Source organism: Cryptomeria japonica, chromosome 10, assembly GCF_030272615.1.
Source record: "Cryptomeria japonica chromosome 10, Sugi_1.0, whole genome shotgun sequence".
Classification (NCBI taxonomy): domain Eukaryota; kingdom Viridiplantae; phylum Streptophyta; class Pinopsida; order Cupressales; family Cupressaceae; genus Cryptomeria; species Cryptomeria japonica.
In genome coordinates, this window is record NC_081414.1 from 532,092,912 (window position 1) to 532,120,690 (window position 27,779).

Here is a 27,779-nt window from a genome sequence, read left to right on the forward strand (position 1 = left end):
TGTTGACCCTTTCTATCCCAACTCAAAGAATTATGCCTTCTCCCAACATTGGTCTTCCTTTAACTTCAGCTCATTCCAAACAAGGGCTTACTAAAATTCTAACAAGGTCAATGATAGATTGGCTTCCAAGAGGTATATGAATGCTTTCATGGGTAAGTTTTTGGTGGCTAGGTCAAATATGGATAGTTTTAAATCTTTGGTGGCGAAGAATTAGAAAACCACAGGTGTGATAGAGATTGTTGTCCTAACCAATGGTTAATTTCTCCTTTGTTTCTTTCTCCATGAAGACTATCTTCAAACCTCGATGAGTGGTATGCGATTTCTTGGAAAATCTTACCGCTTCCTCATTAAGTAGGACTCAAGTTTGGATCTTAAAAATTTTGGTATAAAAAAGGTCCCTATGTGGTTCAAATTCCTTAGCTTATCATTAGAATATTAGGGCAAAGAAGTGTGGACTATCATAGCTTCCTCTTTGGGAGATCTCATTAAATTATATAAGATGAATAGATATACAAAGAAATTTCTCTTTGTTAGATTGTGTCAATATTGTTATTGACAAATAGCTCGCTTCCTTTATTACTTTTTTTTGCATAGCTCGCTTCCTTTATTACTTAGGACTTCCTTAGCTTATCATTTGAATATTAGGGCAAAGAAGTGTGGACTATCATAGCTTCCTCTTTGGGAGATCTCATTAAATTATATAAGATGAATAGATATACAAAGAAATTTCTCTTTGTTAGATTTTGTGTCAATATTGTTGTTGACAAATAGCTCGCTTCCTTTATTACTTTTTTTGCATAGCTTGGAGATTAGGTTCAACAAATTAAATATAATGGGTCTATTGTGATGTGCCTCAACTGCCACAAACTAGGGTCATGCTTTGGGTACTTGTTTATGGGTGACCACAAATAGTTCAAGGATTAACAAGATCCTTCCCCCATGGCTTCCCCTCAATGGGAAAGGTTAATGCAAATTGTCCTTTGGTGGACAAGTCATTTTCAAAGAGACTCCTCTTTGACAAAGAAAAGTAAAGGTTCAAATGAGGGTGTGATTCATGTTCCTCCTCTTGGCCTTCACCACTCATCAACAAAAAAATGTTTGTTATCTTCCTTGTGTTCAAGGACCAAAGAGTGAATCCTCTTTGATAAAGAAAAGAAAAAGTTCAAATGAGGGTGTGATTCGTGTTCCTCCTCTTAGCCTTCGCCCTGCAACAACAAAAAATTGTTTATCCTCTTCAGTGTGTTCAAGGACCCTCCTAATCCCAACACACTGGGGTCTAATTTGGATAAGTATTATAGTGCTAGATCGAAACAAAACTCACTAAAGAATTATGGATTTAAACCACCCTAAAAAGTGATCTATTCTTTTGTGGCAATTCACATTTGCTTTGTCGTCCCCTTGCATGGGGTGGGTGTAGTGATTCATCTTTGTATTGCAACTCAATATTTCTTGTACTTAATTATTAAAGATTATTTTTTTCAATTCTTTACACAAATTTGACCCTTCCAATTTATTACTCCAATCATCATAATAAAAAACAAGCATAATATATTTTCCTTTTTCTCTTTTAACAAACATGTATTTTATTTCTTCTCTTTTCTTCATTCATCTATGCTAATATGTTTGCTAAATTAGTGTCATGGAGTTCTTGAAATAAAATAATATACATTAATCACTCTATTTCAAAGCTTGCATGAGCATCGTTAAACTCAAGCATGATTACTCACATAATAAAATGATTGAAGCACAAAAATATGGATAATCTCATTATTCCAAGACTATATAGATAGACGATTTACCTTTCCTACTTAAAAGGTTGGCTGAAAAAACCATCATTAACTTCGACTGGTGCCCTAGAAGAACCCAAGGCAGCAACCAGCGTCTTGGAAAACTTGTTTCGTAAACTAGACCAATTTATTAAGGTTTTCTTGTGTAAAGTACAGATCAGGATCCGGGGTTGTGCACTTCCCGTAAGTCTAAACACGAACATCGATAAATCTGAAATTTGATCTTTGAATGAATGTCCTGGACGATATTAAAAAGATCGGCGACAATTCACAGCAATTAATGAGATTTGATTTTTAAAAAGTAAGTCCATTTTAAGCAAATTTCCAAATATCATGGAGTAGAATGTTACAAAGGGTTTATATTGATTTATATAATTAATGTTATGAAATACGGAAAATATCCTAGGGAATCTCACCTATACATAAATTGTTATATTCTTATTATATTCAGTGTAAATTTGGTTTCTTAAGATGAAAATGAAATCAACTAGCTAAGTACAATATGTACTGAAGACATTTCCACTAAAACTGTACCACTCGTTATCGAAGCCATTAAGGTATGTTAAATAGGTACTTTTCTAATCCATTGCAACTAAAACTGATTTTAAGTTCGACTTAGGTGGATGCTGAAGGCTGGGTGATTTTCCGATATAAACATAAAACGGTACAGAGTGATGGACCACCTACTTTTATAATGGTGTACAACATTTCTACCAAATTATTGACGTTGATGGAAAGCTCGGCGCACTGAAATAGAAGAATAAACTGTTTTACAAGCTGCAGATAGTTTTAGTGCTCCCACTAGGTACCACTATATTTAGAGCCTCATTTGCAAGACAGGAGCTTGGATGTCAACATCAGACAACACAATTACATAAGATTGAGAATGCTAAAACGTACAGATAAGACAATCTCTAGCACAACGACACCTCTAATGAGAAGGGTAGAAATAGGTTAACCCCAGATAGAATTTATTTCTTAGTATCTATCTGATAACCATGAAAAACAAGGGTTGGAATAGGTTAACCCCACATAGAATTTATTTTCTTGGAATCTATCCTATTACCATATATCCTGATTCGATTTAAGTCGGACAGATTCTTTGAAAGATTTCAAATAGCTCAATGGACGCAATACGCTTCTAAGCTAATAGAATAGTACTGTTTTCAGGGTATTTTAGCTTTACTAGGATTTTCTCCTGCAAGCTACCGAGGATCCTGCTGTAAACTTTGAAAATAACAAGGACGTCTATCACAATATTTCAAATGAATCAACCAATAAACGCATCATGAACATCATTCCAAGACATTCCTCCTCGAGTAAGATTGACTCGGTTTCATATATTGTGTGATGAATGACATCTCCATCTTGTGAGGAGTGTAACAAACCTCTTGTACGAAGAACCAACCACTAGTCTACGGTATTTTTTCCACTTCATCCAGTCTCAAAAGTCTGTAAATATTTGTCTAAGCACGACTTTACCTGATTGTTTAACTGTTTAAAATCATAGCTATATTATTTTTGTGACTGATTCTGCATAATGAACAGCAGGATCTTTATTCAGTCAAAAACAATTCTCAACATCTTTAAACAAGTAACCTAAGCAGAAAATCTAGACAGTTAAGGTCCATCAGTTTATTCTTGATTTATCTAGCAAAAGCACTACTGAGAAATCACGGGACTCCGTATATCTAATTTGCCAAAAGCTTAAAATTTGAACAGAATATATTTCAGAAGAATATAATGGTGGCCCGGTTGATTATGAAGCTTTCATTTTACCTTTACAATCTCATTATTTTCAGCCATAAACGAGGTTAATCCAAGTCATCAAACACTGGGTGATGTAGCTATGCTTTATATGATATCATAAGTTAGCCTGTAAAAACCATAGAAAACTAGAAAGCAACCAAAAAATATGAAAGCAAAGAAGCGTAATGATCTATAATATAAGGAACGCCACTGGTAATGACGAGTAATGGAAACTTCACGTCTGTTAAAGGAGAGCCGACATATTCAAGTGAGATTAAATATACAAGTGTTAATTTATTACCATGATAATATGCATTCACTAAGTCCGAGGCTCCGCATACATTAGACACAATAAACTGTCAGATTTCAAAAGTAGGAAGACAAAACAAAAAAGCGAAGGTAGTAGCAGTTGCAGAACGCCTAATATTAATGCAAGGTTAAAATGAGACTAAAATGGAGATTAAACCCTATATGGAGCCTGGGAGAAGGTAGGTACCAGTCATTTTCTTTTGCTAAACGAGAAGCATCCTCTAATACGTTTCTTTTCACCTATCTTTCCCCAGAAGCCCTACAATACCAGTGAAAGTATGATAATAAGGCATCTCTCTGTAATAACATCTCGATACCTTTCACAGACGATAGTTATGGCTATATTCTTAACATACCTGCGCAAATTGCACACAGCGCCATGCAAATCGCTCGATATGAAACCATTAAACGTTCCTTCCTTTTACCGTGAAAGGTTGCTGAACGACAAATTTTGCCCAGGAAAGTCAGCCCTACAACAGCCGCACTCAGAAAATGGGTACACGATTTGAAGGTTGAACTGTGTTCAAAAGAAAAGAAACCCTAACAGAATGTGAGGTCGTCAATTGACAGAGAAGCTATTCATCTGTCATTTCGAGCCGCGAGTGATGTTGTGCAAGTCACACTAATGAGCGTCCGGACTTGTAAGGACTGCGCATGGAAACAGAACAGAATTTTTGTCACAAGAAAAAAACCTAGTGCTAGTGGACAACTAGCGACTGGCTACCAAGGACACAATAATACCAAGCGTTTGTTACGGAGCCATTTTCGTCCATCTCTGTATCTACTTAACTACATTTTACTCAGAAATACCACCTACTTTTGTCTCATTTATTTCTCCGCGTATGGCCCGTAATATGCGTACGTCTATAACCACATCCTACAATAAATTTACACTAGGAATAGAAGGAAATGGACGCAGCTATTCTATCTCCAAAAATAATACATTTGTATTATTGACACTTCAAAAAAATCTGTCAGATTAACAGTCTTTAATGTACTTGTAACTGTGTGTGTTATGTGACTTTCAGTGATACATTAGTGTGTTTTTGGAGTCAGAATAGCCACTGCCAAAGGGAAAGGGCTATTCAGTGGCTAGATGCATTAAGATATAAGTCAGGGAAAGGGCTATTTTAGTGGCTAGATGCATTAAGATATAAGTCATATATAAGTTATGGTGTATGAGGGTAATTTATTTATTAGTGCATTATGGGGACTGATAGTCATTTTCCAATAGAAGTGACATGGTTGGAAGGAAGAGCAAGTGCAATGTGAACTAATTATACTCCACAATTTGTATATTTATCTGCATATGTTTTGTATTTATATATGAGAAATTGATTTAAATAAAAAATAGACATCAGGAGATCTTGTGTAATAAGTGTTGTTTTATATTTTATATGGTTTAATAAATATTGATTTATATAATTTTAAGGTGGAGTTATTTTATTTTATTTTATAATTATTTAATTTTATTGTAACCCGAATCCCAAACATAACCCTAATGATAATTCTTGATATCTTCTTAATTATAATCCACCAATGAAACCATAATTGTATGTGTAGCCCTTTAATTATAAATCTTATTCTATTCTAACCATAATTGTACAACCTTGATTTGAACCTTATGCATGATTAAAACCATAATCATAAGCCTAATTCAACCCTAATTATAACTATAACCCTAATTATAATTTGTATTCTATTATAAACCCAAGTATTACCCTAATTCCAATCCTAAACTTTACTCTAATTCAAACCCTAACCTAACCTAAACTTTAACTATAATTCTAAGCCTAAGCCTAACCCTCAACCTAATCCTCATCCAAATTATAGCCCTAACACCTAATCCTTAGAATTGTAATTCTAATATAACTCTAATCCTAGTTCAAACACTAACCCTTGCCCTTCCTCTAAATTTTAAGCCTAATTGTAACCCTAATCTTAAATCTAATTATACTAATTGCCATAATTTTAATTATAAATCTACTACTAACTTTAGACCTAACCTTAATCTGGTGTAGGAGCACCTCTTCAACAAGCCAATCATGGATCTCGTGATGAAGATTAGGATCTTAGGGTAATTGTGAATGTCTTTTGTTTGTGAACTTTCATGTATTCAATAAGGACCCCACCATGTAAACCATTGTCACAAATTAGGCAACTTGATAAGCCAATTTGGACAATTTGGTGTATAAGGGGTAGATTGATGTTTGATAGGATTTTAGGGTGTGAAGGTGATGTTTGATTGATCCAAGTTGTGTGGATCCCAAATTGGTGTGAATTGACAACTTTGTCAAAAAGTGCAACTTTTGAAAATGCAACTTTTGCAAGCAAAAGTGCAACTTTTCCACTTTTGGTTGTTGTAAGCCTCTCAACGGCTCCAACCTCTTCAAAATTCGGTTGGCAACCGTTGGGGAAGGATATAAGCCTTGTGGAAACTATTCCCAAGGTTAGAGTTACTGTGGATTGAAGTTTGAAGACAATAAAATACTTGAAATTGAGTTTTTCCCCAAAATTCTGAGTCTGCAGAGGTTGTACGTCCTTGTACGGATTGAATTTGACAAAATCACTCGTGGAGAAGATGGAGGGTTGAATCACCTTTGTTTTGGCGGTAGTCTAAGGATTTGATCTTTTGTGAGTAGGGAGAACCCTTCAATTTGCTGACTGCTACCCGGAAAGCAAGGGTTTGGCTAGGGTTTTACCTAAAAATGGCCATATCCTGCACCTCCTTCCTCTAGAAGTTCTTTCCCTTGGTGGAATGCAAGATTGGCCAATTTACATTAAGGTTTTCATGGGTTTTTTCAGGGAAGACTCGGTTGTGGAGAGTATGATGTAAAACTAGGTAGGCATCTCTATGTGACTACCTTAGATAAAATTAGGACAGTCACCCTAAAATCTTGTAGCGGTGGATTCTAAGGGATTCAGACCCTTAGGTTGCAGATCTTGCCAATCCCTTTTGGGGATGAGTGTAACTCCTTAAAGGGTATCTGAAATGGTAATTATTGCGTTAGGCTGTGTGCAATATTTTGGAGATAAGGGCAAAATACCCGCTCAATAGGGCTACTAACCTAGGGGATAGGTTTCCAAAGGAGGTATAGGGCATTGATGCCTAAGTCTAAAACCAATGCTTGGAAGAGTACTTAGATGTCATGAGTGAACCAAATCCAAGGCCCCTAAGAGCAAGAATCATGGTGAGGCATGTTGGGAATGTTGAAGCTACCTACTCATCTTGAGTAGGTGCCAGTCTAGAGGAGTGTGAGTAGTTCAAACCTTAAGGTGTGGAGTCCTTCTTGTAGGATCCTTGTTACCATTTGGAAGGGATCAAAATGAACCTTTGGGACCTATCTTTAGGTGTGTGAAGGGCTCTACATCAAGTGGTATCAGAGCTTAGGAGTGTACTTTGGACCAGAGAAGAAGACAAGATGTCAAAGGAAGAGGGATCCCAAGATATCCCATCAAGGATGACCAATGCTAAGTTGGTTGTCTTGGTAAAGAAGAAAATTGCAGAGAGCAGAGAAGTCAAGGCTGAGAATTAGGCCTTGAGAAATTAAATGGACCAGTTGAAGGGCAAAGTGGAGAGGGGAGAGAGAGACTCTGGAGGAGATGAAGAAGGGGATGAAGAGGAGATCCCTAGGCAGGAAGAACTAGAGGTTCCTACAAATCAGAGACCCCTGATGAGTGTCCTCAAGTCCATGGAAAGAAGAAAAATGGATGTGAAGTTGGATCTGCCAGTGTTTGCAGGCAAGATGGAGCCTGATACAGTGATGGAGTGGATAGACTCCTTGGACAATTTCTTTGAGAGTGAAGACATACCAGAGCACCAAAGGGTGAAGATGGCCCAATCCAAAATGAAAGGGGTTGCACTGACTTGGTGGAATTTCATCCAAGATGAGAGGGTGAAAGAGGGAAAGAGAAAAGTGGCTACTTGGAAGAAGATGATGGCTTTGGTGAAGGAAGCCTATGTTCCAGTGGACTATAATGTCCAATTGCATAAGAGAAGACAAAATTTAAAGCAGAAGGAGATGGATGTGAGTTTTTACACAGAGGATTTCATGAAGTTGTGTGTGAAGACCAAGGTAAAGGAGAGTGAAGATGAGAAGGTGGTGAGATATCTCAATGGACTGAGATTTGCCATCCAAGAAGATTTGAACCTCCACACCTTGGAGACAGTCCAAAAATGTTTTCAGTTGGTACTCAAGGTGGAGGAGAAGATAAAGAGAAGGCAAGAACAAAATAGCAGAGGCAAAGGGAGATAGCAAAGAGGGGGAAGAGGCCCTTTCAGAGGTAGAGGAAATGGTTTTGGATACCAAGGTGAGTCTAGCCAAGAATGCACCAGAGGAGAGAGCAATTATAACCAAGGAGGAGGCTACAATCAAAGAGGGAACTTTAGGGGCAAAAGACCATCCTCTAGAGGAAGTTCCCAAGGCAGAGGACCTCCTAGATGCTACAACTGCAACTAAGAAGGGCACATGGCCAATAGGTGTCTGAAGAAGGCTACAAGATCCATGGGAGAAAGGAGGAGCAATTTGGTGCAGGAATCTGATTGCCAAAGTGTGGCAAGTGCAAACACCTATCAAAGTGTCAATGCTCTTGATAGCTATGGCTACCCTAAAAGAGGAGAGGCTCTGATGATGAGGAGAGCAGTAACCACCCTGAAGGTACCTGACAAGGATCCCCCACAAAGAAAGTCTATTTTCAAAACTACCTGCAAGGCAGGAGGAAAAGTATGCAAGGTCTTGATAGACTTCAGGTCTACTGAAAATTTTGTGTCACTTGAAATGGTAAAGAAGCTTAAGTTGAGAAGGTTGCCACATCCTTACCCCTACAAGGTCTCATGGCTCACCCAAGGTCAGCAAGCAGTGGTAGAAGAACAAGCTTGGGTAGAGTTTCAGATTGGATCATACAAGGACAAACTACTATTTGATATAGCCAAGATGGGTGTATGTCATCTCTTATTTGGGAGACCATGGCAGTTTGATTTGAAGGCTTATCATGATGGGGTTAGAAACACCTATTCAATCACCAAGGCTGGTAAGGTGATAGAACTCTTACCCCTAATGGAGAATGAGATGGAATTAAAGGGGAAGGATGTCAAAGTATTGTTGATTGAAGGGAAGCAGTTCATGAAGGAGATTGCAGAGAAGGATCCAGATTGCTATGCCCTCATTCCCAAGTCCAAGATGACAAAGAAGGAGCGATTTGCAGAGAGGAAAGAAGGACAGAGGTACATAGACCCTACAGTCAGACAGTTACTTGACAAGTACAAAGGCATCATCTCAAATGGTATGCTAAGATCCCTGCCACCAACGAGAGACATAAGTCATTGCATAGATCTGATCCCTGGATCTACCCTACCAAATAAGGCAACATACAAGCTTACCCCAGATCAGAATGCAGAGATGGCAAGACAAATTGAGGAGTTGCTAGAATCAAGACTAATTGGCAAAAGTCTAAGCCCATGTGCAGTACCTGTTGTCCTTGCACCCAAGAAAGAAGGCACTTGGAGGTTGTGCACAGACTCTAGGGCCATCAACAAGATAACTATAAGGTATAGGTTTCCAATCCTTAGGATAGAGGATTTACTTGATTGCTTGGGGAGTGCAAAATATTTCACCAAAATGGATCTAAAGATTGGATACCATCAAAATAGAATAAGGCCAGGGGATGAATGGAAAACAACTTTTAAAACCAATGAGGGGTTATATGAATGGAAATTCATGCCATTTGGGTTTTCCAACGCCTCTAGTACCTTTATGAGGTTGATGAATGAGGTCTTGGTGGAGTTCATAGGCAAGTTTGTGATAGTATACCTTGATGATTTATTGATCTTTAGCCACTCAAAGGAAGAGCACCTCAAACATATAGATATGGTCCTCAAAAGGTTACATGAAGAGTAGCTAATGATAAATTTGGATAAGTGTTTGTTCATGCAAGAGGAGATCATCTACTTGGGCTTTGTAATCTCACAAGGTGAGTTGAAAATGGACCAGGAGAAGGTAAGTGCTATACTATCTTGGCCAACACCTAAAACTATGAATGATGTCTAGAGTTTCCATGGCTTAGCAACTTTTAATAGGAAGTTTATAAGGGGATTTAGTAATGTTTGTGCACCAATGCTTAATACCATAAAGGGAGGACAAAAGTACAGGTTCAGTTGGACCAAGGAGGTAGATGACTCATTTGAAACTTTGAAGAAGAAAGTTGTAGAACAACCAGTCCTTGCCCTACCAGACTTCAACAAGATATTTCAGGTGGAATGTGATGCAAGCCACATGGCTATTGGGGTAGTACTTAGTCAGGAAGGAAGGCCAAATGCTTTTTTTAGTGAAAAACTAGATGATGCCAAGAGGAGATACTCATCCTATGATTTGGAGATACTCATCCTATGATTTGGAGATGTATTCTTTGGTTCAGTCATTGAAGAAGTGGAGGCACTATTTATTGCCTAAAGAGTTTATAGTTTTCACTAATAATCAGGCACTTAGTTTCATAAACATTCAAGAGAAGTTAAACCATAGGCATATGAAGTGGGTAGAGACCCTACAAGCCTTCACCTTCAACCTCAAGCACAAAAAGGGGGTCAAGAACAAAGTTGCAAATGCCTTGAGCAGGAGGGTCTTAACCATCAACCAAATCAAGATGGGAAGTGTTGGTATTGACTCCTTGAGGAACATGTATGATGTTGATGAAGATTTTGGAGAGATATACAAGGTATGTGAATCTTTTGGTGAGATGTATCATGTTGAATTTTCTAAGTTTTTGATACAAGATAGATTGGTATTCAAAGGTGTGTAATTATGCATTCCTAAGCATTCAATGAGACTGAATATCATTAGAGAGAAGCATTGTGGAGCAGTGGCGGGTCATTTTGGTCTTGACAAGACCCTTGACCTTGTGAAAAGACACTACTATTGACCTAAGTTGCAGGTAGATGTTAGGAGGTTTGTAGAGACATGTGTGATCTGTCAAAAATCCAAGGGGAAATCCACCAATGCAGGCTTGTACCAACCTTTACCCATTCCTTCCAGGCCATGGGAAAGCATAAGCATGGATTTTGTGTTGGGTCTTCCTAGGACAAGGAGAGGGTTTGACAGTGTCTTTGTAGTGGTGGACAGATTTAGCAAAATGGCTCATTTCTTGCTATGCAAAACCTCTTGTGATGCCTCATATGTTGCAGACCTATTTTTCAAAGAGATAGTCTGGATACATGGGTTACCTCTAAAAATAGTTTCAGACATGGATGTCAAGTTCATAGGACACTTTTGGAGGACCCTATGGAAGAAGTTGGGAACCAACCTAGCTTTCTCATCCGCCTACCATCCCCAAATGGATGGACAAACTGAAGTTGTCAATAGGTCCTTGGGGAACCTATTAAGATGTTTGACAAGACATGGGGAGAAATGGGACAACATACTATCACAAGCAGAGTTCTCATACAATGACACCATAAATAGAAGCACTGGAAGTCTCCTTTCCAAATCGTGTATGGCATCCACCCAAGAGGTGTGTTAGAGTTGAGGGAGCTACCTAAAGAAGAATCCATTAGTGTAGATGGCAAAGCTTTTGTATCAGCTATCAAGGAAGTACATGATCAAGTGAAGTCTCATCTCCAATAACCTGCAAAGAAGTACAAGGCTTATGCTGACAAGAAAAAGAGGGATGTGCAGTTTGATGTTGGGGACTTGGTATGGGTACATTTGAAGAAGGAGAGACTCCCAAAAGGCAAACACACAAAGCTCATGTAGAGGAAGATTGGACCATGTCAGATTTTAAAGAAATGTGGGAAAAATGCTTATGAAATCCAACTTCCTCATGATCTTGGATTATCACCCATTTTCAATGTGTGTGATCTTACACCTTACAATGGAAAAGGAAATGAAGAAGAAGAACCAATGCAAGTTGTAGCAGATGATGATATTCCAAAGCATGATCCACCAAAGTTGAGCAAGGTTCCAAACACTAGAGTCACAAAGAGGACAAGGAACAAGGAGTACATAGAGTATTTGGTGTCTTGGCAGGGCAAACCAGACTCTAAAGCAGTTTGGATGACAGACAAACAAATTTCTAACCATGGTGCAGACCTTCAAACTCTGATCTCAAGTGGGCTTGAGATCTCTTCTTCCGGGGAGTATGGTGCAGGAGCACCTCTTCAACAAGCCAATCATAGATCTGGTGATGAATATTAGGATCTTAGGGTCATTGTGAATGTCTTTTGTTTGTGAACTTTCATGTATTCAATAAGGACCCCACCATGCAAACCATTGTCACGAATTAGGCAACTTGATAAGCCAATTTGGACAATTTGATGTATAGGGTAGATTGATGTTTGTTTTGATGTTTGATAGGATTTTAGGTGTGTAGGTGATGTTTTTTTAATCCAAGTTGTGTGGATCCCAAATTGGTGTGAATTGACAACTTTGTCAAAAAGTGCAACTTTGAAAATGCAACTTCTACAAGCAAAAGTGCAACTTTTCCACTTTTGGTTGTTGTAAGCCTCTCAACGGCTCCAACCTCTTCAAAATTCAGTTGGAAACCATTGGAGAAGGATATAATCCTTGTGGACATGATTCCCAAGGTTAGAGTTACTATGGATTAAAGTTTGAAGACAATAAAATACTAAAAATTGAGTTTTCCCTAGAAATTCTGAGTCTGCAGAGGTTGTACGTCCTTGTACGGATTGAATTTGACAAAATAACTCATGGAGAAGATGAAGGGTTGAAACAAATTTGTTTTTGAGGTGTTCTAAGGATTTTATCTTTTGTGAGTAGGGAGAACCCTTCAATTTGCTGACTATTACCCGGAAAGCCAGGGTTTGGCTAGGGTTTTACCTAAAAATGGCCATATCTTGCACCTCTTTCCTCTAGAAGTTATTTTCCCTTGGTGGAATGCAAGATTGTCCAGTGTAAATTAAGGTTTTCATGTGTTTTTTGCAGGGAAGACTTGGTTGTGGAGAGTATGATGCAAAACTAGGTAGGCATCTCTATGTGACAACCTTAGACAAAATTAGGACAGTCACCCTAAAATATTGTAGCAGTGGATTCCAGGTGTGCAACCCTAGAATTAGAGGTTATTTACCACCCCCCACATGCTCATGAAGTTGGTTTTGCAGTTGGAAATCTAGAAAGGGGTGTTGCTTTGTAAATTAGGCCTAATCGCCCTAATTAGGTCTCTAGGCTTCTAAGGGGTTCAGACCCTTAGGTTGTAGATCTTGCTAATCCCTTTTGGGGATGAGTGTAACTACTTAAAGGGTATCTGAAATGGTAATTATTGTGTTAGGTTGTGTGCAATATTTTTGAGATAAGGGCAAAATACCCGCTCAATAGGGCTACTAACCTAGGGGGTAGGTTTCCAAAGGAGGTATAGGGCATTGATGCCTAAGTCTAAAACCAATGCTTGGAAGAGTACTTATATGTCATGAGTGGACCAAATCCAAGGCCCCTAAGAGCAAGAATCATGGTGAGGCATGTTGGGAATGTTGAAGCTACCTACTCATCTTGAGTAGGTGCCAGTCTAGAGGAGTGTGAGTAGTTCAAACCTTAATATGTGGAGTCCTTCTTGTAGGATCCTTGTTACCATTTGGAAGGGATCAAACTGAACCTTTTGGGCCTGTCCTTAGGTGTGTGAAGGGCTCTGCATCATAATCCTAACCATAAATTTAAATATAAGCTTAATCTCAATTATAATTCAACCCTAACCCTAACTTTCATTCTAACCCTTTAATTATAACCCTAACCCTAACCTTAACCTTAATTTTAATCCTAACATTAATTTTATACATAACCCTAACATTTTTAGAGGAAATTTGAGATCAATTTAACCAAAGTGAAATTTCCATCTTGTATCTCCAATTTGAATTTGGTAAAACATTGAGAAAAAACAACTAAGTTGTGGTTGATCAGAGGTTTAGGCCTCATAAGAAACTAATTATAGGTTATTTTTATTCTTTAAACTAGTGGAATTTTTTATAATTGTAGTTCTTGTTGCAATTGTCAATAGGCTCATTCGTATGTTTTTTGGTAAAGTAAGGCTTCCATCTTGAAAAGGGCCCTAAAGGGTACCTATAGTTTGAATTTGGCCCAAAAAAGGAGGACAAATGACTAAGTTATAGCCAATCAAAGGTTTGAAATGCCTCAAGAAATAAGTCAAGGAGGTTATGGGGATTCCAAGAAATCCCAACAAGTTCTTGTTCCCATTCTAAGTTTCCCAATGGGTGCCTAGGCATTGGTAAGTTCATGATATGGGTGATTTCACTGACGAACACTTAACAAGTTTTATGCAGTTCCTAATGTTTAAAAATTCTCAATGGCTTAAATTTTTTTGATAAAGGCTTGAAGTGTTGGGGTTGGAGGTGGAACCAATTCTAGGAACCCCTAGAACCCTTACTAGGTTTCAATTCCCACTCATACCACGATAGAATGATAGAAAAAGGTAAGTTTAAGTTTATGGAGTCTTTAAAGGAGTCAAATCCCTCAAGTAAATCTTCAACAACTGGCTTTTGGGGAGTTCCTATTGAACCCAAAAGCCTCGATAAGGAGAATGTTTAGAGTTTCAAAAGGAACTAAAACCCCTGATACGACAAAGAAGAAGGAAAATATTTATGAAGGTTGAAATGTTCATAAAGGGGCCAAAACCCCAACAAGGTAAGTGGAGGACCCCAAAGAATAGCATAGTTCCTATTGAGGTAAGAATCCCCAACAAATGGAAGGAAACAAGAGCATGTTGGAAAGTTCCAATAGTTCCTAATGGAAATGAGATCCTTGATCAAAGGGTAAAAAGTTATCTGGATAAAACTAAAGGTTACTAAGGAGGGGAACCTTTAATTCGCTGGTGGGTTCCTAGTTCCCACTTGAGGATGAAACCTTGATAAACAAATAAGAGTATTTCCATGGGTTCAAATTGTTCTTAAAGGGGTCATAATCTCTAATAAGATGCTCAGTGTTGGCTCTTTATGACACCTAAATTTCTAACAAAAGAAAATGGTTTTGAGAACAACTAGAGTGCCTTGTAGGTGTCAAAGCTTTGAATAAGTTTCAATATCAACATATGTCAGAACGTTAAACTATGCTTTTGTCAATTTAATTCTAAGATGGTTCAACTACTTGAATGATGCATAAATAAAAGAGAAATAATTAGAAGGGGTATTTTGGTTGACCTAAAGGTTTTTTAGACCAAGCGAGAGGTGGGATGCCAAAAGGGAAAGATATGAAAAGATACCACCACCATGAATGTGAGGAGCCACCATAAATAGAAAAGCCACCACGTACAAAGATTAAAGAAGATAACTCCAAGGAAGTGGGATTTGGTTGGGGAAGAATTATTGTAAAGAAGAAAAAATATTTTTTAATAGAATCATTGTTATAATTTTGAAAGTAGAACCATTGAATATAATAAAAATATATTATTTTAAGAAATTGTGCTTTTGTTGTCTGTTGTGGCTACGATATTAGGCTACCTAAGAAGAGACTCGAGTATCATCTACATCAAGTGGTATTAGAGAAAATTTCCGCATTATGAAGTGTTGAGATTTAGGAAAAAATAAAGGAAGTTAAGGAAAAAAAATATAGAAGATATTGTAAGGAAGCTAAGGTAGTGGAATAACTTCCTACACTAATCTTAAGAGGAGGGATATGTAAAAAATTTCAAATCTTTACAATAGTTACAAAAATGATATATCATGCATACCACAACACAATGATTTACATGGGGAAACCCATTTTGGGAGAAAACCCCAATTCCAAAAGCCATCTAGTATATTATTAAAAAATCAGTAAGATTACAATATACTTGCAGAGTAATCTTTCATAAAAGTATCACCAATTAGAAATTCAGAAGTAACTCAAATAGCTATCAAACTCTCAAAATACATCAGAATATCCTTTTGCAACAATGTCCTCATAAAATAAAGTTGCCTTTTAAGGTAAGAAAAGCCTATAATCTCTACCATTGCATTTATGACATAATGATGAATGACCCAAATTTACAATGTAAATTTATATATAAAATGTTGTTTTGTGGGGCACTACCCTTGAACCCTTGTTGAGGTGTGTGACCCTTGGCCATCCCTCCAAACATCAGAAGGGTGCACCCCCCCATTGTGACCTCCCAAGCTCAATTTATTAACTTATTATAATTGCAAGGTTGAGACACCATTTTTTCCATCAAATATGAGAGAGGCTAAACATTGGAGAGTGTGTGAAGAAGAACTTGATTCTCTGAAAGGAAAGAAAGAGGAGAAGTTGAAATATGAAAGTTGCATAACATAGTGCTTATGTGCAAGGTTATCTTGATTTTCTTTCAATAATAATAAAGTTGGGTAGAAGTTGTACATACTTCCTTTGCTATGTGGAAGTGGTTATAAGGAATCTTGAGAATGCATCTCTTTGGAGTCTTTGTTGGGTGGAAGAAGTTACAAAACTAAGTAATTTTGTTGTCAAAATAAAATGGTTGCTTGGAAGAAGTTAAAGTCAAAGAAAGGTTTGATGAAGAAAAAAATTGCAAAAAGAAAACAAAAGAAAGGTAAATAAAAGCTCACTAGTAAAAGTTGAATGAATTGTTTGTTAATATAGAGATGATGTTAAAGTAATTTTTATAAAGATGAGAGTGCAACCTTGGAAGTTTAAAGTGTCTCATCAAAATCATAAAAGATTTGCTCTGATTGATTAAACCGGGATAGGCCTAAACCTTTACATAACCACCACATAGACGCACAAAAAGGAGGAACTCACAAGCAGTAAGACCACTGATACCACAAAAACCAAAAAAGGACAAACCCTTTTTTGAAAGGAGGCTATGATTGGAGCCACATTCGATAGAATTATGGTTCCGGACCCACTAAAATCATAATTAATTAAAATGAAAGGGATTTAAGAAGGAACCCCAAATCATCTTTTTGAAAAAACCCCTTGCACTGGAGACTATCCAACCAAGGGAATAGTTGCTACTATTGGCAACAATATAGCAAACTGAGAGGGGGGTGAATCAGTTTGCACAAAAACTTATTGCAACTTAAACCACAAAATAGTTCTAATAATTAACAACTAAAGCACGAAACAACACCACATCAATAACACACATAACACCAAGATTTTTGACATGGAGAACTCGGTTAAGGGAAAAACCACGGTGGAAAGCTACCCACAATGAGATAATACCCTATTAGGAGTAAATGTGAATATTACAGTGGGTAATGCACATGCATTCAGGCACACTGCCTAGAGCTCACTGCTCAAAATAAGAAACCCATAAAGGTTGCAACCTTTAAGGAAGGCTCATTGCCTTACAAGAAGTCTCACTGACTTACAAAAGCATTCAGACTATAATCTGGATCACATGAACTATGAAAATAGAATCTTCATATACTTGAATATAGTTTCAGGTCAACACACAGTTTGCTCTGTACCGCTTCTCCTTTAGACTTTCGAAAGATCAAATCACTTGTTCGCACATACAACTTGATCATACACTCATAGATACAACTCAAACATTTGCAGACATACATCTCACATGATTATTACATTTATTTATACAAACCCTCAATCCATGAAATATAGGTCGGCTAAACTCTCAATACAAATTGCAAGATAATAGTCTCACATGCTACAACAATTCATGCAAACCAAAACCATGTCGGCTAAGACACAGTCTAGACCCAAATCAATACCGCAAACATGCAACGTCTCCAACAATTACACCTTGATCATCTGCAACACACTACAACCACCAAGAATGTAGCATAACACGAAGAACATCATTGGACAAAGAAAATCTTCAATAATACATACAATAATCAATGTGGACCACCAATACACACAGGACACAATCTAGAGACATTCACAATAAATGTGAATTGCACCACAATAACTTGGATTATCGGAATCATCATCATCTCTCTACTAGAACTCAAGAACATCAACACAACTGACTGTCAACCTGAAAGATTTACTTGTGGATTTCCAAACCATGAACCAATCAAACTGAGGACACACATCAACATCCATAACACATCCCACATCTGCTACTAAGGATATAGAAATTCCAAAGCAATACAGAGCATAAACCAGAATATCAAATAACATGAACAATTGCATAACATCCTCAATATCAAATCTCATAACTTGATCACAAAATCATACAGACCTCTACAAATGGGAATGAACCATCTACAAACAACATACTAGAAACCCTTTAAACCACATCAACTCAACTGCAACACATGGGCTAAACCAACTCATCTAATCAAACTGCAATACTGGAATACACATAAGAATACATTAACAAAACATCCCAATAATCTCCTCATCAACAATCTCCACATATGTTGACATTAATGACAACATATCAGCCAATGTTCAATAGCTACCTATCAGGTTTTGAAAGGCATCTTGAAACCTTTACAGGTAGAATCACTACAAACAACCAAGTTCATAGAAAAGGGAAGGGGTAGAAAGAAGCCCAAAACAAAAGGGACCATAGAAGATTTGTTGCAAAAGAAGAGATTATATAACTACATGTTAGACATAATGCACCACTAAGAGGGGGGTGAATCAATGGTTTTCAAACTTTTCCCTTAAACTGTCTTATGTGAGCATACTAGTTATTTGATCTAACACAATGCATACTTATCGGTTAGTGAGGAGACCAATCATAAATGCAATCACACAAGGGGACATCACATAACACCAACATATACGAGGAAAACCCAAGATGGGAAAAACCTCGATGATCAATGCTACTGGAGTCTACTGCTCCAATCCAGCCTCACAATAAAGCTCTGTTACAATGTTTAGGGGACCAAACCAAGGAGCTACAACCCCTAATTTAGGGTACCAACCCAAGGAGCACCAACCCCTGATTTAGGGCACCAACCCAAGGAGCACCAACCCCTAACTTGTTTATGGGCTACAACCCCTACACTGAGCTACAACTCAGTGTTCACAAAGATAAATTCAAATACAAAATTAATACTACTGTTATAAGTGAATCTTGTAACCATCTCATATAGCTCTCTTTGTCGGTGAGACACCTTCTCAACTTTGCAGACACACTTCTCTTGTTGCTATCATCTGTTGTTTCACTACCGGTAAAATCTACCGGTTCACCTCTACTCTCCTTCTGCTCTATTAGATCTCTTCCTCACTCTTCTATTCTTTACTGATATGACACTCTGCTGGTTCTATGTCTGCCTACTCTGTAGCTTCCTTCACCTCTGCTTTACTGGTATGAATACTATTGGTTATGCATTGCTACCGAATGAACACTTCAACTTGGTTCACCCTCACTCTCAGTCTCTTCTCAGATACTCATTGAGTACTTGACTAATTTGCTCTCACATGAAGAAGTAACACTCAATCACTTCGCAGTAGCACTATTTTCTTCTGTTGAGCAGCAAACTTCAATGAATTTGGCTTCCCTATTTATAGCCTGGTTTTCTCGCCAAAAGCAAATTCAAAAACATGGGCGGTTAGGGTTTCCTCATCAACCTCAAGGCAAACTAAATCTAATCAGATCTTGCCCGATTTGATCTCTCTGACAGCCAACTGTACACCTCTGCCATTAACACGCCTTCTTGATCACGCCTTATATATTTGGCAATCTTCTTTTTACCTTATCGGCTGATCTCTTGGTCAAGCATCGAGATTGGTCTTGTTGTTTCCTTCATCTACCTCGATCTTCTCAATCATTCTGAGTTGGTTCTTAGTTGTCCTCCAAACCTTGAGCCGCAAACCTCTACAATAGCTCTGCAACATGTCCCGTGATTTGTGGGATCTACCATTAATGTCGACCAATTCTGCAACTACCTTGTCGGTGTTCATACCATCTATCACTGCATGCAAGTCTGCCACCTTGACTCCATGTGGCATCCATGTTGACCAACTGCCAGCTTGGATCTTCATGTTGGTTCAGATAGGATCACTGGACAAACACTCTACCGGTTCCTCTTTTCAGCCGGTTTACTAACCCTATCGGTTAAACCCTCAAACCGGTATGTCATCAACCTTGCACTCTTCTTCTCTTCCGATGGACTACTCAATCGGTCAGCACTTTTGCTAACCTGCCTTATGTACATCTTCATCAGATGGGGAGTCTTCTTCATCTGCACCTTGTCCATATTATCGGTGAACATTCATACCGGTAAACACTCTTGATGACACCGTGTCATCAACCTTCAACAAAATCCATCTTTAATCAGGCCAATCTTCCTTTATCTGCATCTGCTCAACTATGCCTTCTCCCTGATCAACTCTGACCATATCTCTGTTGGTTTGTCAAGTTGATGAACCCATCACTTCTTCTTTTGTACCGACATCTCAACATGCCTTCTCAGTCGGTCCAGTGCATAACCCTGATTCCATGCACTTGAGGCATTCTAGTGGAGTGACACCTTGTCTTCTGCATCCTACAATGTACTCATGTGGCTTCCCTATTTGTGCAGCATATCTTCAAACAGGCACATGTGATTCAGTGTGGGCACATTCACTATCAGTCATTGCTTCTATGATGACTACATCTTCATCAAGTGGGAGTCATGTTGTTCAGCAACCTCACAACAAACATGTGACTTGTTCATTCTTCTCCTCCAGTCTTGATGTGATTCATGTAACATTCTTCATCTTCATCATAAACAACAACTCAAACACCTTGCTCATTTTGCTTGTTCACTAGTCACGAGCTTTATCGATTGGCAGCAACTAGCCTGGTTGAACTGTTATCTCTATGTCAACACATCACTTACCAGTTGACAACCTCTCCTTACCTATGATCTGCAATACAAGGTGATATCAAGGATATATCAACCTGTACTCCTCCATGATAGTGTTGCATATACATCTCTCATACAGGTAGACATCCCATACCGATTGAAATCAATGACAACACAATTCCAATAATCTCCCCCTTTGGCATTGATGTCAACTCATGTAGTATCCAACATACTACGCAATCCTTCTCCCCCTTTCTCTATTCCATGAATTCTCAACATATGTAGTATGATGTATACTACATGTAGCGTCCTAAAATTGCGACACTTGCAATTTCTACTGCATTTGGGTCTTCACGATGGCGGCGCAACGTTGAACCTGAATGGAGACCCCGAAACTTGCTTATAACATCAAAAACTACATATTTCTGCACCCTGGCCTGATCCCTCCTTGCACCTTGTTGTCCCGGGAGGTGGGACCATGGCGCCCAGCGCCCTGGTCCCTGGCCCTATTTTGGGCCCGGCTCTTTTGGGCATCGGGTCTTTAAGTTTGCAATTCGGGAAATAATGTTTTCTGGTCGGCCTAAGGTCGGGAAAATCAGTCTATCAGCCCTAATTGACAAGTATATAAACTACTTTTCCTCTCCTAGAAAAAAAGGGAAAAGGGAGGACATATGTAGGAAAAAGGCGGAAGCGACATTCAAACATTCAAGCATTCAAGCATTCCTTCAAGCAATTGAGCATTCTAAGTCTCCATTCAAGGCTAAGTGTTGCATTCAAGACAAGGATTCAACCATTGAAGAGGAGATCACATACAACATACAACATACTACATACATTACACCTTCGCATGTAAGAATACAAACATTCTTACAACAAGGTATCAGTACTTGTTTACATTACAAACATTTACATTTACAGCATTCTCATTTCTTGGTTAATTCCAAAACCGGGGTTTGACCTAAAGGCAAACCCCTCATCCCTAACCCCCCAATCGTCCTCTCTTTTCTGTGTGTAGGTTGCAGGTACGCGGCTGTAATTGAAGATCTGGAATCCTTGTGCAGAGATGAACAGATCCCCCTTCGTTTCGCGGATTTTTCGGAGGACCGTGTGCACGTCGGGCGCCATCGTCCCATCAACTTTCACTCAAATTTACAGAACAGCACCGTCTCGACATTTTACTGCTAATTCCAAGTCCGCAGCTTCATCCCATATCCCTATCTCTGTTTATAAGTGAATCTTTCCTACTTTACATGAATTCCTAGGTCAATCTTTCTATCTACATTCTTTACAAAAGAGGGTATCCTTGATGTCTTAACCCTTGAAACTCATTTAGAATCCAATCTTGCATTGCGTGGGATTGGATCTTGTGGGTTTCAACCCCTCTTTTGAATGTAAAGTCTCCCCTAAGTGAAAACCATCAACCCTAGTGACTCTCCTTTCTCTCTCCTTGGAGTTGGGGAGGGGAGAACAATTAGGGTTCGATTTTTTCCGCTTTACACTACATAATCCTTCTCCCCCTTTGACAATAATGGCAAAGGGCACTATCAAGATATCATTCCTCCTTTTATTTATGGGTCACTGACAGAATTATTTCTCTCCATTTTTCTTTACCGGATGCATCTCCTCCTTTGATACCAATTGTTACAAATTATTACATCTTCTCAAGTCACAACACTTGAGATGGAAGACTCGACCATCAACTAACACCAATTGAGCATGGAAATTTGGTACCCTTTGTTAAAATACTCAATTGTAGAGGGATGTGTCAATGAACACTACTCACCTACCATTCAACCTGCATCACCTTCCGTTTGATCCCAAATTTCTTTAGGAATCAAATGTGATTGTACTACCAATACAACCAACCAACTAATAAGTAGGAATCAAATGTGATTGTACTATGAATACAACCAACCAAATGATAGGTAGATACCCTTTGCAATGAAATTTTCTTGGGTATTCCTACTATAACTTTTCATCATCTGTAGTTTTGGGCAGTCAGTGCACTTACTCTTCCAAGTTCAAGCATCTCGGCTTTGCATCATAGCCACTTGAACTCCCCCTGATTCATGCATCTCCGATCAGGTCCAATACTAGGGATTCAATCATCTCCATGTACCGGTTGAGCTGTGCATATGTGATCATTTGGTGATCTTTTGGCTCCATCATATCCACCACACCCTATGACATGATCCTAGAAGAACACAATGCCATACAATGACATCATCATGCCATAAATTAAACCGGTTAGCCCAAAAATGTGCATGCCTGCATGATTAAATATGGGGCTAACATATGTCATTCAGGTCTTCATCAACACCACCTAAGACATAAACTTCACATTCCATGCTATCGGGGCTATTACAATGATTTCCAACCTCATTGTCTTACATAACCTGCAAGTATCTGTTAGCATTCATGCCAGTAACATCCTGCACATACAAGTTTCCTCCACTAATCCATCATCACTACCAAATCGCCTTCATGTGACTCTTGACATTTTGTGTCACCTTGTATCTGATTCCAATTGTTAATCTCCATCCATTGACGCATGCAATAGTGATCCAACTTTTCATCTGTAGGTGTGTATTCAAGGCAGCCTCTACACACACTCATTATCTCATTTACTTCCTTTATACTGACAACAACTTGTTCGTCCATGTGTTCTCTTCCACTGAGGGGGTGGATAATAAGTTCAGTGTATTACTCCCCCTTAGATCCCACATCTCCTTTAGGCCTTAGGAGATATCACTTGTGCATTGAATGCATAGTGTCGGTCCATGGTATTCTTCCTCCATACTTGCTTGGTCTTATTCTTCTTCCCATTTTCAGGCTTGGGAGCAGGTCTTACCACCTTCTATTGATGGGTCCTTTCATTTTTGGATTCTACATCACAATCGGAAGTAGTGATATAGTAGCACATAACATCCATCCCAACTTCATGATTTGGGAATTTCTTAACATACCGGTTTGACCATCTTCTCTTGGTCATGTTGTTGTGTCTAGCAACCGAAACCAATGGACCTCTTGCTCGTGCAGGGACATTTCTCCTTTAGTTCCATGCAGATCTCTGACTTCCACATGCTCTGTATCCACCTTTTTGCAGAGCATAGTTGTTATACTGGCCTCCATGTGACTGCAAGTTCCTCTTCTTGCATTCAAACTCTTTATGGCCAAATCTATTACAGTTATGACAAACAATATTTTCATAACCAGGAGAGGGGACATGCCCATATCTATTTCTTGATACATTTTTCTCATATGCATGATGTCTATGGGATCCTAGATTATTCCTTCTGGGTCTCTTTCTACATTCCTCTGCCCTATGGCCATAAGCATTACATGTTGGAGAAGGATGGCATATGACTTACAAATTTATTTTTCTATATATGGGGAGATCTTACCGGTCTAGCATCTCCACTTCTCCTTCTTTGAGAATGGATCATGGGTTGTTTATTCTATGCATCTCTTCCATCTAGTCTCTTCTTCTGCCACACTTGCTTTTCCTTGTGGGTGGTAGCATTTCTTTTTCCTCTGGCAGTAGGAGGTCTTCTTTGTTGTCTTCTCATGTTCATGCTTTCGGAGAAGCTATCTTCTCCCATCTTCCCTTTGCCTTTGGGATCTGCATCATTCCTCCTTCTTGCAGCACCGATCTTCATTCTTGTCTGCAAGTCTTTGCTAGTTGTACTTAGGTCAACCTTCTTCCGGGGAGCATTTCTTATTGTGAAGGTTTGTCTCTTGTTTTCTCCATTTGAGGAGACAAACAAAATGTCATTGTGAGGGACATTCTTGCTGGTGGAGCATTCACTGGTACCGCTTCCTAAACCTTCAGTGTCCTTGGCATGTTTTTGCTTCTTCAACATTTTGTCCAAGGCATCATTGTTGCCATAAAACCAAATTCTTACCTTGAGCTCATCCTAACATTTCTCAAGGTCATTTTGGAGAACCTCCATTTCTCCATGCAACTGTTGGTATTCTTCATTTTTAACTTCTAGCCTAGATGCTATATCTTCACACCAGCACTCCTTGATGTCTTCCTTGTGGGACTTCAACTCTGAGATGCTTTTCTCAGATTCTTTGAGGCACTTTATCAACTAGTTTTGCTCCACTATAACAATATTCTTGAGTATCTTGTATTCCTTTCTTACTCTATTGAGTTCTTCAAGTGCATTTACAAGCTCTCCTTCAAAATCAACTTCTTCTTCATCTTCTGATTCTTGAGCCATGAAGAGGTGGCTTCCTTCATCATCATTATTGTAGTTGCTAGTAGATTTGCCTTCATCATTTTTAGATTCATGACTTGCATTTCTCATCCTTTCATCACAAGTCGGTTCTATAGTAGTAGGCTCATTTCCATAGAGCATCTTCAATCTCTCCCATAAGATTTTTTTTGATTTACATCTGTCCACCTGTGATGAGACATCATCTGTTAACCCACAGAGAATGGCCTGCATAGCTTCTTTATTGCAGAAGCATCTTCTTTCTTCTTCAGATTTGGTGGGAGGATTAACATTCCTAGGGAGACCATTAATAACTGCCATCCAAACATCATAACCTAGGGAGGATAGGTAGACTTCCATTCTATAACTCCAAATAAAATAGTTTGATAAATTAAACACTAGAGCAGGGATTGACACTAAACAGACCATTGTGTCCTTAAGCCAAGATCTACCCAAGTTGGAGAAAGCTTGTCTAATTGGGAACCTAGGCTCTAATACCAATTGTTAGACACAATGCACCACTGAGAGGGGGGTGAATCAGTGGTTATCAAACTTTTCCCTTAAATTGTCCTATGTGAGCATATCGGTTATTTGATCTAACACAATGCAAACTTACCAAATAGTGAGGATACCAATCACAAATGCAATCACACAAGGGGACATCACATAACACCATCATATAAGAAGAAAACCCAAGATGGGAAAAACCTCAGTGAGCAATGCTGCTGGAGTCTACTGCTCTAATTCAGCCTCACAATGAAACTCTATTACAATGTTTAGGGCACCAACCCAAGGAGCTACAACCCTTGATTTAGGGAGCCAACCTAAGGAGCACCAACCCCTGATTTAGGGCACCAACCCAAGGAGCACCAACACCTAACTTGTTTATTGGCTACAACCCAAAGGAGATACAAACCTTGCACTGAGCTACATCTTAGTGTTCACAAAGATAACTTCAAATACAAATACTATTGTTATAAGTGACTCTTGTAACCATCTCATATACCTCTCTCTGTCAATGAGACACCTTCTCAGCTTTACCGACACACTTCTCTTGCTGCTCTCATCTACTGCTTCACTGTCAGTAAACTCTACCGGTTTACCTCTACTCTCTTGTTCTATTGGATCTCTTCCTCACTCTTCTATTCTTTACCGGTATGACACTCTATTGGTTCTATGTCTGCCTACTCTGCAACTTCCTTCACCTCTTCTCCGTTGGTATGAATACTACCGGTTCTGCTCTGCTACTAACACTTCAACCTCGTTCACCCTCACTCTCAGTCTCTTCTAAGATACTCATTGAGTACTTGACTAATTTTCTCTCACATGCATAAGTAACACTCAATCATTTCGCAGTAGCACTATCTTCTTTTGTTGAGCAAAAACCTTCAATGAATTTGGCTTCCCTACTTATAACCTGGTTTTCCCGCCAAAAGCCAATTCAAAAACATGGGCGGTTAGGGTTTCCTCATCAACCTCGAGGAAAACTAAATCCAATCAGATTTTGCCCGATCTGATCTCTCTGATAGCCAACTGTACACCTCTGCCATTAACACGCCTTCTTGACCACACCTTCTATCTTTGGCAATCTACTTTTTACCTTGTCAGTTGATCTCTTGGTCAAGCACTGAGATTGGTCTTGTTGTTTCCTTCATCTGCCTCGATCTTCTCAATCTTTCTAAGCTGGTTCTTAGTTGTCCTCCAAACCTCGAGCCACAAACCTCTGCAACATGTCACGTGATTTGTGGGATCTACCATTAATGTCGACCAACTCTGCAAATACCTCATCGGTGTTCATACCATCTATCACTGCATGCAAGTCTGCCACCTTGACTCCATGTGGCATCCATGTTGACCAACTGCCAGCTTGGATCTTCATGTTGGTTCATATAGGATCACTGGACATACACTCTATCAGTTCCTCTTTTCAGCCAGTTTAATAACCCTGCCGATTAAACCCTCAAACCGGTTTGTCATCAACCTTGCACTCTTCTTCTCTTCCAATGGACTACTTAATCGATCAACACTTTTTCTAACCCACCTTATGTACATCTTCATCAAATGGGGAGTCTTCTTCATCTACATCTTGTCCATATTACTGGTGAACATTCATATCGGTAAACACTCTTGATGACACCATGTCATCAACCTTCAACAAACTCCATCTTTAATCAGGCCAATCTTCCTCTCTGCATCTGCTCAGCTGTGCCTTCTCCCTGATCAACCCTGACCATATCTCTATCGGTTTGTCAAGTTGACAAACCTATCACTTATTCTTCTGTATCAACATCTCAACATGCCTTCTCAGTTGATCCAGTGCATAACCCTGATTCCATGCACTTAAGGCATTTTGGTGGAGTGACACCTTGTCTTTTGCATCCTGTAATGAACTCATGTGGCTTCCCTATTTGTGCAACATACCTTCAAAAAAGCACATGTGATTCAGTGTGGGCACATTCATTGTCTGTCATTGCTTCTCACAATGACTGCATCTTCATCAAGTGGGAGTCCTGTTGTTCAACAACCTCACAACAAACCCGTGACCTGCTCATTCTTCTCCTCTGGTGTTGATGTGATTCAGGTAACATTTTGCCTCTTCATCACAAACAACAACTCAAACACCTTGCTCATCCTACTTGTTCACTGGTCATGAGATTTATCGGTTGGTAGCAACTAACTTGGTTGAATTGTCATCCCCATGTCAACACATCACTTACCAGTTGACAACCTCTCCTTACCGGTGATCTGCAATACAAGGTGATATCAAGGATATCTCAACATGTACTCCTCCATGACAGTGTTGCACATACTTCTCTCATACCGGTAGGCATCCCATACTGGTTAACATCAATGACAACATAATGCCAACACTACAAAGGACTTGAGCTCTACATGGTTTATGTAACTACAAAGGGCTTGATTTTAGAAGTTAAATGATGGAAAATGACTCTTTTGTAGCTCAGGAATGCAAACTAGGAACCATTTCCAAACTCTTTCATTGGAGAACAACCAATT

General features: G+C 38.9%; 1 long non-coding RNA gene across 7 annotated transcripts in view; it reads right to left on the reverse strand.

Moving 5' to 3' along the window:
• LOC131060792 (uncharacterized) overlaps nt 1–4,845 on the reverse strand; it is a 54,458-nt gene extending 49,613 nt beyond the window's left edge. For 5 of the 7 annotated variants that reach the window (XR_009110449.2, XR_009110448.2, XR_009110445.2 and 2 more), the window contains exons 1-2: nt 4,202–4,840; nt 4,033–4,104 (exon numbers count right to left, since the gene is read on the reverse strand). This is a non-coding gene — a long non-coding RNA (uncharacterized LOC131060792). Of the gene's footprint in view, nt 1–4,032; nt 4,105–4,201 lie in introns of all 7 variants that reach the window. The other 2 variants (XR_009110443.2, XR_009110444.2) reach the window with 2 other exon arrangements.
• Between the last annotated feature and the right edge of the window lie 22,934 nt (nt 4,846–27,779).